The sequence below is a fragment of the Stegodyphus dumicola genome, chromosome X2 (assembly GCF_044657685.1).
Source record: "Stegodyphus dumicola isolate Sdum_Otavi_A_Nest chromosome X2, ASM4465768v1".
Lineage (NCBI taxonomy): Eukaryota > Metazoa > Arthropoda > Arachnida > Araneae > Eresidae > Stegodyphus > Stegodyphus dumicola.
Window position 1 is genome coordinate 35,574,072 of NC_140781.1, and position 15,613 is coordinate 35,589,684.

At 30.6% G+C, this 15,613-nt stretch overlaps 1 protein-coding gene and 1 long non-coding RNA gene across 4 annotated transcripts in view; one reads left to right on the top strand and one right to left on the bottom strand.

Annotated features, from left to right (window-relative positions):
- GluClalpha (glycine receptor alpha 1) overlaps positions 1-14,267 on the bottom strand; it is a 704,157-nt gene extending 689,890 nt beyond the window's left edge. For both annotated transcript variants that reach the window (XM_085809817.1, XM_085809816.1), the window contains exon 1: positions 14,137-14,267. The gene's annotated coding sequence lies outside the window, so the exon portion shown is untranslated. The remainder of the gene's footprint in view (positions 1-14,136) is intronic.
- Positions 14,268-14,420: 153 nt separating this feature from the next.
- Positions 14,421-15,613, top strand: part of LOC118182208 (uncharacterized) — a 244,269-nt gene continuing 243,076 nt past the window's right edge. The window contains exon 1 of one of the 2 annotated variants that reach the window (XR_004757023.2): positions 14,421-14,601. This is a non-coding gene — a long non-coding RNA (uncharacterized LOC118182208). The remainder of the gene's footprint in view (positions 14,602-15,613) is intronic. The other variant, XR_004757025.2, reaches the window with a different exon arrangement.

Below are 15,613 nucleotides of genomic sequence, written 5' to 3' on the forward strand. Positions count from 1 at the left end.
TAAAGTTTAAGCACAGTTTATTTTTGTCGATTTTCTTCAAGACTTGAAAAATAATTCATATCGAAGACAGCTTGCGTAAAAAAAGAAATATTGTGGGTGTGATGAATAAAACATTTCGTGTTTAGTTGAAGTGTTTAGTTATTTTCCTAATCCCAACTTCTGAATTCCTAATTCTGAATACAACATCTGTACACGTGAATTTTTATTGAATCATTAAAACTCCAAATCTACTTCACAAGCTGAAGGGATTAGATTCTTAACTATTACATATTAAATTACTAGAATATGAAATTAAATAAAGATTTTGGGAAAAAAGGTAGTGAAATATACTCTTAACAGAAGGTAAGACATTTGCATTATTTTTGCCCCAACTGACACATGATAGTTTACATTTAAGTAATACTCCAAATCTATTTCACAAGCTAGGGGGATTAGGTTTCTTAATTATTACATATTAAATTACTAGGATATAAAATTAAATAAAGATTTGGGAAAGAAAGGATAGTAAAATATACTCTCAACAGAAGGTAAGAAATTTGCATTATTTTTGCCTCAATTAACACATGATAATTTACATTTGATGCATTTATATTTACCATAAATTATTAATACAAATTATTTCAATTCGTGCAGTATTGTCGCATTCACTATACTCTACGAAGTGAAAGAAGTCCCTTAAATTTTTGTTTGGAGTCACTAAATGTTTTAGTGATTTTGACCATATCTTTTATATTTTTAAGAATTTTAAGTTTAAGCACAGTTTATTCCTGTCGAGTTTCTTCAAGACTTGAAAAATAATTCATATCGAAGACAGCTTGTGTAAAAAAAGAAATATTGTGGGTGTGATAAATAAAACATTTCGTGTTTATTTGAAGACTTAATTTTAAATTCACTTCGCGTCTCAACGTTCGGTTCGAAACGCAATTTTATGTTTCACATCATTCTAGGATTCATTCCAAGATTTTTGCGAAATAAATAAGTCGTCAACTTCAGACTTCCCACCATACAAAGAAAAAAAAAAAAAAAAAAAAAAAAAAAAGATTTATGATATAATATACTGAATCTTCAGATATAAGAACGGAAATACGTGCCACTAACATATTTTTCTTTGAAATATTTTCTCGTTTGAAATCATCCAACCAATATCTGTGTATTTTGAATCGTATTTCAGTTAATTTCGTCATAATAATATATGTGCACTGATGTGTATGAACTCTTATCAGTTCTGTATGTTCACTATTCACAAAAATAGTATAGCAGTTAGTTACTTCAAATAGTAGTAACGTTTCATATTCATACTTTGGAACATAGTAACAGATAAACTAAGTGATTGTGAAACGTTTCGTATGTATTACCGTATTATTTCCCTTCATTCATTTTTACAACTAATAATAATAGAATACACCATCGAAAATGTATAATTTGGCATTTTAGAAATTATAGGAATTATTTAAGTTTAGAATACTAAAAATAAATAAAAAATATTTTGCAATAGTATATTATCAGTATATCAAGAACAATTGGTAAAAAGTAAATGTTTTTCATTACAAATTGCTCCTATATTAAATTGAGTTAAATTCTGTTTCTTTTATAGTTTATTCTTTTTTCATACATATGAGGCATGAAAAACTATTAGAATGATTATGTTTTCTTTTTTTTTATTTTAGAATAATTATGTTTTCTTCTTTTTTTTATTTTAGAATGATTATGGGTTTGTTTGTTTTTTTTTTAATTTTAGAATTATTATGTTTTCCATGATAATTGAATGGGTTACAAAAGTATTTTATTTGTGTAAAAATATTTTACTGTATTACTGAGTTCAAAGTAATTTCCTCTTCTCTCTCTGATACGTCTTTAAAAATCTAGAAAAATACTTGAACCTAAAAATTAGTCTTAAGGATCTTTAGAAAAGTGGCAAGTGACAGATATTTTTTAAACATAAATATTCCATGTTTAAAAGGTAAATTCATGAGAATAACTAATTAATTTTATCTTTATCTTGGTCTACTCTTACCTACCTTTACGAAATCAAGATTTTACGAAAATTTATACATCATCCTGTTAGAAAATAAATTTTTAAACGCGTACGCTTTTTTCATGTGATCAAAAACGAACTTCGAATTCCAGAACGAGCTATTTTCTTCTTGCGTAATTAGAAGATAAACATGAACAAGGTAGCATTTCATTTCACCTTTCACTTCGGAATTTCAGTTTGTTTTGAGTAAAATCCTTAAATTTTATTTAACAATGTAAAACGAATAGTTATATTCTAAAAATAGATTATTTTAATATAATATACTAGGTCTACTCATTTTTAAAGATACCTGAATTTATTTGAGAAATTGGAAAGACATCTATAATCAATTAATAGATTTTAAAGTTTTATTACTATATGCATAAATTTTACCGTCCACAGAAGAGAATGTAAATTAACCTTCAACGAATAAATTAAACTATTATAAGACTTAGACGTAAATATCGTATTAAAATACTTAAAATTTTAAAATATAAATTACTATTACCAATATTTTAGAATATTGCTGTCAGTTTTACTTTAATATCATTTGGCTAAAAACTTAAAAGTAATTATATCCGAAACCACTACAATATAAAAAAAGATAGTTAATTAAACATATAGTTCCAGAAAAATGCTGGTTAAGCTTAAAAACTCAGCACTTTGATTTTAGAATCACAGACAAAGAAGTACTTCTATCTGGAACGCATAAAGTAAGATTTAGTGACGTTTATTATGAGCAAACATTAGACTATTATTTATTATGAGCAAACATAAACTATTGATCTTCGATATATATCTTAAAACATTGCATTACTAAACTTCTAATCAAGATTTCTAAAATATTACTCAAATTTCTTTTTTGTACCAGGAACATGTGTCAGTGTCTATATTATTTACATGCAAGATTTATTTCTGTACATTTCAAATCAAATTTATGGCACGTATGGTATTAATATGACATTTTCAATAAATGATTACATACAAATATAAAGAATCCAGTCATTCAAATTAAGTGCTACTATTTTTAAGTAACATACGTGAAAGTTTATTCATACAGTGATCTGTTAATTAATTAATTTGTAGAGACATTAGGTATTTTTGAAAGCAAGAGAGATGTAAAATGAGCAATGCCCTCGCCGGGACTCGAACCATGAACCTCTCGAATACGCACCGAGTGTTGACCACTACACCGCGAAGGCATGCTAAGGGATTAGGGGACCCAATCACCGATTTCTGGTGGTAGAGAATCATCATCCACCACCTTTTTTAGTTCAGACACAAACTGTTAGAGACATTAGGATTTTTTTTTTTATGCTGGAAACATGAAAAATGAGCAATGCCTTCGCCGGGACTCGAAACATGGACCTCTCGAATTAAAACAAAATCCTAATTCTCGGACGAGATTTTTGAATCGGTATCAGTGATTATAACATTTCTAAATTCCTGGTAAAACTCTGCTGTAGCTTCACCTCTGTTGTAAACGGCGTTTCCAACTATAAAATATAGCATGTTTTTTAATTGGATACTAGAATTTGCGTTATAAAATTATTTTTTGTTGTAAACATACAAGTTTCAAAACAAAGAAGCATTATTTAAAGGCAAAATACTATCGTAAAGAGTGTGTGTTTGTTTGTGTGTATGGCAAAGCCTCGAGGGCTATCTACCTAAGAGGAGGGATGCCTTCGTGGAGGACTTTCTAAGGGAAACTGGCTCGTATACACGTTACACATGGGGAAAACCACGAAAACGCCCATGCAGCCAGCCCGTTCGCGGGATTCGAACCTCGGACCGAACTACCAGTGTTCAGCGACTTTACCGCTCGGCCGCTGGTGGGCCTATCGTAAAGAACTTTGTATTAGATTACTGTATGCAAATATTAAGGTTTACGTAAATATAAATAATAAAATTCTTCAGAGATAAAAAAAAATTCGTCATAAAGTTAAAGGAATTACCTGATATGATGGTATAGTATTTTTCTGTCTTATTATCTATATAACTGAATATGAAATTCATGCTTTAATATTTTCATTGCCATACAGGCATAACATAAATATGTAATACACATGAAACTCAGTCTTTATATGCGAAACATTTCTGATTCGGTGCAGCTTCATGAAAAAAAATCGTTTTAATAGTGGTGCAGAGCTCTATATCGCGAGTGAATACATTTAAAAAAAAGTCAAACTTTAAATGCGAAATTTGTTGCTGTTAAATTATTCTTTCATTTAAGCGCAAGAATTAGCATTTCGAATCGGTCAAAATAGTTTAAAACGAAGCACAATAGACCTTAAAAAATTAAATTACAGCAAATGCTCTTTCTATTATTGAAGGTCCTAAAAAGCCTGTTTTGAACAATAAATAGTTTAAATTTTGAGGGGTAGTAGTTTATTTTAATCTGTAAAGCGCCGGGTTGCTTTTAAAATGAGATATTGGATTCTCCAATTCCTCATACTTTATGCCAAGAATGTGTCATATCACAACTATACCCTTTAGTAAGCAGCCAAAATCGACGTTTGTATTCGCAAATTTAAAAAAAAAGTTCTACGAAACAAGTTCGTGTTTAACGGTAGTTTTTGCACATCTTAACTTCCCTCTAGACGCATAGCAAAAATATTTTGAAATCTGAGGAGCTCGCCAATCCTAGAAAAATGCTGATCCTCAGTCGGAACGAAATTTTCCCGCCGCCGGATTCCCGCGTCACGCATTAAGAATTCCATGAATTTTAATAAAGCAGAAAAATGGAGATATGGTCTGCGTTCTGGATTGGACTTGAACTACGCGGCGAATCAATAAAAATATGCATTCGAGTTTTTATTGAAGATGGCTTTTATTGAGATGTTTTTGCCCTTTCACAGAAATGGGAAACGGAGCCCTAATTATTGCTGCTCTTACTGTTTTAAGTATTTCTAGTCAGGAAACGGAGTCGAAGACAGAAATTGTGTTCAATGTATGTATATATGTCTTTACAACAAAGAAATAAAAGAATATGAGCTTAAAATAAAAGGAATAATATTAATTTCAACAATCGGATTCGTTTTAAACTTCCGCAGCAACTTTCTGATTGATTTTATCGCAGATTAAAAAAATTAATAATTGGATTTGATTTTTAAAAATTATATCTTGACATATCTTGTTAAATTATACTTCTAACATTTCAGTTTTGACATGATTTCTCATTACCAACTGAATATTTCACACAATGATATATTTTTTATCTTTTCGTGGAGCTATTTAGTAATTTAATTTGCTAATTAGGATAACTTAATCTTCCCAGTCCAGAATTACTTGAATTAGAATTAATTATTCCAAGTCAGAATAAATTGTAATGACGAAAAAAAGGAATTGGTTAAATTAGTCTTCTATATAAACTCTCCAATAAAGAAAATTATTACTTTTTCAACTTAATGTACAAGTCAGTTGATACGTATAATTCGTACTGGTTGCTAGAAATTTCCATCTGTGCCTCTGTTTATGTGAATTACAAGTATTGCCATTTCCGTTGCATTTTTAAAACTTAGAGTATAGGAAATTTAATTTAATTAAATAATAAAGAAGACTGTTGCTTTTTGTCTTTCTTTCCAATTCTTTTCTTGCTTTTCATGTTCCTTCATCTTAAACTGCGACATTGTGATACTATCGTAAGAGATTTATTGTCATGTCATTCAATTATAAGTCTTTTCACTTACTCTAATCATCACAAGTAATACGTACCTTTGAACTCAAATTTGAAAAAGCTAAGAAAAAATCCAAGTAAATCAAAGAAAAGGCGAAAAGGAAACAAAATTCTTTTATAACTTAATCTTTAGAGTAAAATAGCTAAAATAGTACTTTCTTATTAATTTGCGTAGTACAGCAAAGCGTACTGAAACAGCAGATGTGCGAAAATATAAGAAGGAAGGTCAGAATGAAAAAACAGAGAACGAGACTGAATATTTGTCATCATCCCAGGAAATGCGTAAGTCCAGTTTTCATTTTTTAAGTTACTGAATTTTCATTACGCAATAATTTAGTAAAACTTTTTTCGTTTTACAAAATTATTGCGTAATGAAAACAAGTTCAAGCAATTAAAATGTAACTGTTTTAACTTTATTGAATTTAATTATTTTATGACATTTTTCACGAAGTACTTTAAGAGTTAAATTTAGAAACGCAGCAAGAGAAAGTTGAGTGTTTTCTCATGGACGATGACCTATGTTAGGTCCATACCTTACTGCTTCTTTTCGCCTTACAATGTTTGATACTGTGTTATGCACTAGCGATTCTTTCAGACTTTGCAGTAATATCTAATTCATTCAATAATTATTTTAACTATTTTACTCTGAGAATTAAGGCATAAAAGGAATACGATTGTTTGTTTTCCTTAATATTGTCAGCCCTTTTTGTTTAGTTATTTTGTGTTTAGGTCTTTCTATTTATTTTCAGCTTCACAATTTAATTATCTTGATCCTTTGCTGTAAAATAGGAAGAATCACTAAATTAAGTACTTTCAAATTGTAAATTATCCCTCTCAGGCTCACATATGCTCACTAAGTGATCAAAATATTAGAGACACTTGATATTAACGCGTTGAACTTTGATCACATCCGTTTGTCTTCTGAGCATGGATTAAACGAGGTGCTCATGTAGGTTCTGAGAAATATTAGCCCATGCAGTCATAACAGCAGCTTTACGTTCGTTCAGATTCAATGGTGGGGTTTACAAGTTTGAAGTCCTCTTTCCAATTCAAATCAGAGAAATGAGAGGTCATTTGAAGCAGTTTGAACTTGGAATTATGCTCTTCATAGCAGTTTGGGATCAATCATGTAACGATGATATATTATCCGCATACAGAAACCAACGGAGACATATGCGACTGTATGTGATTGGCAATGTCACTGAAGTCAGCTGTGGTACTGTTGTTGTTCTAGACATATCAAAAGACAGTTAACATTTCAGAAAATCTTCCAAAGGCCCAAATGCCACCGTCAGCAGATTGAAAAGTTATCATTAGACAAGAGTGATCCATGAATTTACTCTATTTGAATTATACTGTGACCCTGACACATGCATGACGAAGAAGGAAATGAGATTCATAGGAACAAGGAAATTTTTTCCAGACATCGGGGCTCTAATTTTGGCTCTTTTGAGCACACAGCAAATGTCATTTCTTGTTTTTCAGTGACTGGGAACTACCATTCATGACGCTCTTCTACTAAAAAACAATTCTTCTGCAAAGATTGTGGTGTCGCATTCTGATACTCTACCAAATGCACCTGAATTATTTTGATCTGCAGTTTGACATGTTGCTGCTTTTGCGTAGATACGGACAATCATCATTCACTTCTTTCCTTAATCAGCACTTTCTGATCAGAATGAGTCTTGCTCCTTTTTTTCGGCTTTCTGAACTTTCTGAACTTTCTGAACACCCCACTTTCTGAACACCCCAAGTACTGATACAAGAGAAAAGGCTGAAACATCAGATGTTTCAAAGACCGAGCTGTCATGCACACACAACCATGTCTCATCTAAAGTCACTGAAATTGTTCGTTTTACCCAATTTCAAAATAATCTCAATGATTAAGATAACCAATTCATGGTTGTTACGTCAGTAGCAGACTGGTCCGTGTTAAAATAGGGGTTATCGTATACTTTGCCCATTGAATGTGCATATATACATATATATATATATATATATATATATATATATATATAATATATTTTTTAGCATCAGGGAAAATTAATCTTTTATATTGCCTTCCCTTTGAAGAATTGTAAATAATATCTCTTATATGAAATAAAATATAGAATAAAAGATTGCTAGATTTGAAAGCTTTGCTAATCAGTTTTATTTTTTGATACATTATGTTATTTATTAGTTTATAGATTAGACGTATGCAAAGAGATAACCGAAATATTTTGAAAAATACTTTAATTATATTAACTGAAAATGACAATGAATATATTTATATGTATTAAACCAGTTTGTTTAAATATTATTACAGTTTGGGGTTAGATTTTTTATCTCTGATGCTATAAAATTATTTATAATTGAATTTTAATTAAATATTTTATATGTGATTAATAAAAAATTCATAAAATCAATTTTTTAATTAATGAAAATTGCTTATTTTTTTAGTCTTTCTGTACAAACTAATATTATAATTTCATATTTTATTCTTAAAAATCAGTTTAGATTTTTTATGGCTTATGTGGCACGCATACAAAATCTGTTAAATGTCAAAAGGTGTTCAGAATGCGAAATTGATTAATTAAGTTTTTAATTGAAAAATTTAGAATTACTTGACAGTTTCAATCCACGGTCAATATTCTCTTGTGCGTGTGATAATAAAATAGAAACACCTAGTAATAAATTAAAAATACCTCCTTGATTTACTTGACGGTTTACCTTATTTTCTGACGACACCGGAATTATTAACGACACTTTTGAGAAATTTCAAAAGGTAATAGAACGTAGTAAGTACTTCGTAAGCATTTCTTATTTGTTGATGTTTTATGAAGATCTAGCTTTTAATAATCTACGCTCAATTTGTCATTTGAAATTTCTCTCAAATGTAATATGCATTTTAACACAGAAAAAGTTTTAACTGTCAAAATGAGAATAAAAATTACAATTTATAGGCAATTTTTCTGTAAAATCTGTACTGTAAAATATTTTTTAACAAAATTTAACTTCAGAATCCATAAAATATTCAAGCATTTTTAAACATCTAAAAAGATCGAGAAATAAGCTTACAAATTTCCAATGGCATTACTTTATTGTTTTCTTCTTAATTATTAATTAATGTAGATTTTTCAAGCGTAGAAACCATGAACAGATTCATATGTTCACTGTTGAAAAGTGTAAAAAAAATAATTGCCGTAAACGAATTCGAACCAAACTATTATTACCATCAAAAGGTTGAGCTGCTAAAATAAAACTGAAACAGTGGCGGTGTTGATGTAGATACAAAACACAATTTAACTTTAAAATGGACTCCACGGCGTAGATGAAATGACCGAGATTACACTTCGCAGAAACATTTTGCCCCTCTAATCTGGATCCTTCAACCGAGAAACTGGGTGTTTTAAATAAATCACAGCAAGATAAAAGCGCTGTTGTGGAAGAAAATTGCAAATCGATTACCTAGTAAAATTACAGACTCGTGAAATATTAGCAGAGAGGCATCCGCTCAGAATTTTCAAGAGAAAATTATACAAGATAGAAAACATTGTTGAAATTAACAGTGAAAGGATATATTTCTACAAGTTTCAAATTCAAGCATATGCATTTTGCAACAATAAGATAATTACATAAAGCAGATTTTCAGAATAACTTTCTTGCAGTAGTTCCACCACTTTATAATCTTTCCCTAGAATAAATACAGAGCTGGGAAATACGCATAAATAATTCAGAACCAGGCTTTTATTTATTTTTATTTATATTTAAGTCCTGTTTTCTAAGTGAGAACATGTTTTTAATCTTCATACGCAATCAAAACCATTTCTGAATATAACTATAAAAGGAATTAATTAAATCGTAAGATTATCTTTAATTTATTCCTCTGTAAGTCTGTACGTATTTTGAGTGTTAACAGCGGAGCAGAGACACCTAATATGACTTCATGCTATATTCTCCAAAGAAAGTTTTCTAATACATAAGATTTATGAAAACATTTCTTCCTAACACCTCGGCCAGTTATTCACCATATTCCTTGTAATTCAGCATAATCCTGAAGAATTTCTAAACTTGCCTCACCTCCTTTAATCGTGGCAGTTCATAAATCCAGAAGCCTGTCAGAAGTCCATAGAGCGGAAAAAACCGTGACCATTATGTTCATTGCCAGTTTAGCGCTAATCACGATGGATTAGATACAGAACCATCTCCGGTTTCTAATGCTTTTTCCCCTCTGTGCGGCTGCCTATCTGAAGGAGTTTGAGGAAAAGTGAAGCAAGCCCTTTCCGAGGCAAGATGCTTATCGTTATTGCGGTCTTTTGTTTTATAAAATCGTGTCAACTAATCGTTACTTCGGCGGTGAAATCACATCCATGTCTAACTCTTTCTGTGTTTGACATAATAAACTGACTATGATTCTAGAGGTTTTTTTGCAATTCGTTTCCAAATATATTTCAAAAGAGAGTAATTCGCAATGCGTTGAACTATCCGGTATTGAACGGATGCAAAAGGAATAAACGGAAAATATAGAATTACCTTTTACATTTTATCATTTCGAATATGAATTTAATTTTTTTTGTTTTGATATAGCATAAATTTGAAAATTTAATCACTAGAGAATTTGATTATTTAATTTTTTAAGAAAAATATGTGTATATATATTTAATTTTAAATTTCCAAAATAATTTTCTGCAATAATTTTAAGGTTGCTCATCTAACAAACGGAAATTTATTTCTTCTGCAAATGCACGATGATGAATTTTCTGATGTTCGCACTTTTACGGTTTAAGATATTTAAGTGTGACTTACCTGCTATTTCTCGTAATATACCATATTTCTTTGTAAAGATATATATATGAATTAATAGTAGCATTTTAACCTTACTTATTTTTTCTTACATATATATCCGCATACATAAAACATATCTAATTTGCATCTATTACTGAATAAATTCATTTAACAATACATATGATATACGCAGAAAAATATTTATTTAAATATGCGTATTCAGGATAAACAAAGTCCGAGATTATAAATACAGTTAAGCACATCAATATCAGCTCTTATTTGAACAATGTATAACCAATCGTCTGATAACTGAAAACTTTGTAATTTTATTTTAAAATTAATATTCAAGACATAAATGCAGTGATGTTTCAGAAACAACATTAAAATCCAATAAAAAATTAAATTAGTTTAAATTCGCTTTTCCGAGTAGTAGTTAAATTTTACCAATATTCATAGCATATATATATATATATATATATATATATATACCTGCAAGCATCCATCTATTAATGTATATCTTCGCATAAATTAATTTGTTAATGCATTTCACGATGCAAGTAGATATAACTAGAGTAACAGACTTATAGAGATACATACATTTATGCATAAAAACATACACACGCATATTACGCATTTTAAAAAGTGTCTATGATATTTCTAAACTTTATATTTCCTTTATCTTTTTCTGGGAATTTTATCTTTTAAAAATTTACACCCATCTATGTTAAATTTTGGAATCTGATTAAATACGTATTACGATTGATACAATTTTGAATTTTGCCTACTTTGTAAGTCTTTAAACTTGATTTTTAGCAGGAAAAAAACAGATTAAACCAATTTCTGGGGAAGGGATATTATGGACTCATAAGAGGAGTCATCATTTCGCGACAGGCTGCGATACTGAAAATTTAAGATGACACGAAATTTTTGATTTAAGTAACAGTATGAAAATCAGTTTAAAATATTTCATATAACTTATTGAGATTTATGTACATCAAAGTGAATATACTTTTGAGCTATTAAACTATCGCTTGGAACTAACAGTAGGAATTGCAAGCTTAACCTAAGTAGTCGAGGTACAAAGCAGTTTACAAATGAAAGGGCGGTTTCTTATCAATTGTGATTCTCCTTAAGTATATATGTGACTAAATGCTATCTTCTGCAAATGTAGTCATGAACTATGGGTACATATAATAAATGATTGCATTTTAGGTCAAGTCAAACTAACCATATATAGAGAGAGATAGATAGATAGATATCTGGAAATCAAAAACTAAATCCTAACTGTAATTTGAAAACAGCCTCATAACTCTATAATTTAATTTGAATATTTATCTTGTTCATCCTTTACGTAATTCTGATAACGCCGATTTTACAAATTTAAATTTAAACAATCAATATCGAAACTTTTAACAGCCAATGAGAAAATTTCACAACCACAACTTTTCCTTTGAAACTAGGCCTCCATCTTGAAATAGGTCATATTCCACTTTCTGCCTCTTTTACTAACTAGTGTGTTATTCCTACTCTCTGCAAAATTATATAAAAAAAGTCGTAGAAGAAAGATGTTTGTCAATTAGAAATAAAAATAGTACATTAATTTGGCCATGTCAACATGTTTCTTCTTCTTTATGTATCTGTAACGCAAATATATGATGCGAAATTTTCGAAAGTATTTCGTATGTATGTATATACATATATACGTGTGTGCGCTCGTATACCGTATTTGTATGCTCGTATACCGTATTGTATCTTTATAATGTGAATGTGAGTATGTATACGTGTATAAATAAATATATTTAAAGATATATATGCACGTATTGCTGTAGATATTAGATTTTTTGTCATGCAACATGTGTAATATATGCATGTATGAAAGTATATGGAACATATGTCAGTATATAGATGGATTTATGTATATAACATTGTTTCATACACATGTGTACATTATAAATATTGAGAGCGAGAGGAGGAAAGGAGAGAATGTTTCTACTGTATTCAACAGACATTAAAATATTTCGCACATAACGCTCACCAGTTTATACAATTACGTAACTCTAAATATGGGTCAGTGACCTAAAGCATTGTAAAAGATAATATTGCACTTTTTTATTCGATTTATAGATATGTATATTTTTAGCTTGAATTCATCGTGCTTTACGTTTGAAAAAATATTCTTTTATCTCTACTGTAAATAATACATAATGATTGCTTATACAGAGGTGGTCAATGTAAAGTATATTATAAGAAAGTAAAATACTTTACATTTTAGAATCATTCTGTATTTCTTGACTCTTAAACCGTAGATTTCCTCTATAAGCCTAATTTTAGCATTTTTTGATACGCGTAATTTTCTGCGTTTATTTTTCGTAATCGTAGTTTGTACTTTCATGTTCTCAGTTGCTTTTATCTAACAGCGTACGAAAAGTTAGGTCCCAAAAATAAATATTTGCACGTATGTGTATATGTAAATCGATGAGACAGAGTTTAGTAAAACAGAAAGCAGAGGATATTGTTGTACAATTACCCATTTTATGAAAAGGAATTATGTTTCTTTTGTATATGTGGGTATACGTCTGTGTGTGAGCGAGAGTAGATCTATCTATCTATCTCTATATATATATGTACACAAAATGTGTGTTTATGTGCAAGGCGAAACAGAAAGAGATAAAGAGTTTTAATAAATATACACTAATAAATATTCGTGTACTGAAAATTATACATTGTTGTGCAACTGAAATCAGCAGTAAAATCATTGAAGGTTTACACATATATTTTAATGATGATTTTTTACTGCCAATTTTAATTCAGCGTTTAATATTGTAAACAACAAAATGATAAACATCTCTACTTCCATAATTTGTTTTGAATACCACTGGAATAGTTAATGTTTTCGGTTTATATCGCAGATCAAACGTACACAATTTTATTCAGTAAAATTTTATGTTTTCCTATTCAAAATAATAGAAACATATCTAGATACGAAAATTTTCTTTTTTCTTTATCTGTGTGCATAAACGTCAACTGCAGTGACATCAAAATTTGTAAAATATTTCAAGCGTCAAACGCTTATTAGACACTTAGGCAACAACATATCACGTTTTAAAAGCGTTAAACAAGAAGCATATCTGTTAAGTTAAAAAAACTGCAAATGGATTTAATAGATGTTACGAAATCAATAACTGTCATGCTATGATTCTTCGTGAATTATTTTTGAGTACTAAGAGTATATCAGAATTTCCTACCTCATAAATCAATTAGTTTCTAATGGCATGAAATTTAGGAAAAGAAATGCAGTGTAAATTGAAATAAATAATTACACCCTGACAGCAACTTTCTTTAAGATCGCGTACTCAGATAACTGTTCAGTTACATTAAGTTTGCCCAAGCGCATAGGGAAGATATGAAGACATGGCATTGTTTTGCGTCTTTATGCATGTCACTGCAACTTCCCAACCGGTCCCCCAGAGCGCGCTGTCCTTGGGGATCTCATCTAAGGGTCGCCAGACTAGGTGCACCTTGCGCGAAAATAAACTTTTACCCCTTCCGAAACTATCCTGCTAGTGGCAATGGCTGCCATCACTGTGCAGCTGGGAAGCTAACTGTACCGGCGCTGGCGCTCATTCGTTTACTTTAGTATAGGAATGGAGTGTCGTGCATGCAGTCAAAGTAGGCTTACCTCCTTCGAAGTTGCTGTTAGTCTCCGTGACACAGGTCTACACGTCAGCTAGGTCCAAATGGGAACTGGTCGTTGAGAAAAGCTGCCTGCTCTGGCGTCTTATGCCTTCATACGGGTGTTGGAATGCCGTCCAATCACCGGCGTTTGAGAGGGGCAGCAGTGTGGGCAATAGGCATCGATCGAGCTGGGTTGTCCCGCCGATCGCTATACCCCCATCTCTTCGAGCAGCATCTCCGCTGAGTTTTGCTCCGTTTCAGAATATGCGTCGGAGGACAACTGCGCATCATGGCGCTAAAACACACGGGATGCTTTTGAAAAGGAGATTTTGGCTTTTATCGTAAAGCTAAAGCTTGTTTCATTCGGAGAGAAGTTAGGCTGGCGGTGTCTTTTTACGCCGTGCACGCTCCCAGCTCGGAATTTTAACCAGGAACCACCAGGCGAGAATTTTCCTCCACCGCTGGACAGGTACGTTTTACGTAAAGTTTCACGCCGCGTTATTGAAACGTTAGTTTAATAACAATAGATGTATCGCTAGGTATCATTAAGAATGATCTTTGTGAAGTTTGCGGCACCATACCTTTTACTAGAAATGATACTTCGGCTTTAACTCCTCTGAGAATCGATGCGTGAAGGAAAAGTTTGACTGTAAACGTAGTTTGATATTAACGGAAGCTGTACCGGGAAATCTTAAAAATGAAAAGAGCTTTTCTTTCGGGTGGGAGATATTTCTTTAATGGTGTTCTCGAAAATTGCAAACAGCGCATTTATTTTATTTTAATGTCCCGATCTAATTTCGTCCCTAGTTTTGAATAACTTTTAAATAAGCAAAATTGATGAAAATGTGTATGAAACAAAATGAGAATCATAAATGCAAAAATAGTTTAAACTTATAAAAAGTGCCAAAAATTTAACTATGAGTCTTATAAAACTAACTAAAATAAACTTGATATTTATTTTTTAATTTGACCGAACTTTCACAAGTAGTCAACTCAGATATAGAATTTTAGTTTCAATTTCAAAGAATTTACAGAAGATAAACCGATTTATTCTTCAAAAACTTAGAAACATGTGCTCAAAATTAGGAGTTAGTACTATTAAACCGTAACTTTCTTTAAAATTTTAATTTTTAAGGTTTATAATAAATTTAATTTCATAGATATAATTTAGGTAAATTTGCATAGTATAGGTATTCAAGTAATATTTGGCTTCGTTTTTTAAATTTCAAAATACTTTTAGAAGAGCTTTTTCGTTAGAAACTGAAAGACCGTTATATTTTTGAAAGAATTTAAAAAGATATGATCGACGTTATGAGCTGGTATAATTAACACACGATTTTACACACTATTTTCAGTTTCAATTTAAACTGAAATTTTTAATTACGAATTCTAAACTAAGGCAAGCCATAGGAACTTCAATTCCTCTTTCAGCACACAATAGATTTCTTCAGTGTGGATGCAATTTAAAAAGGTATTTGATA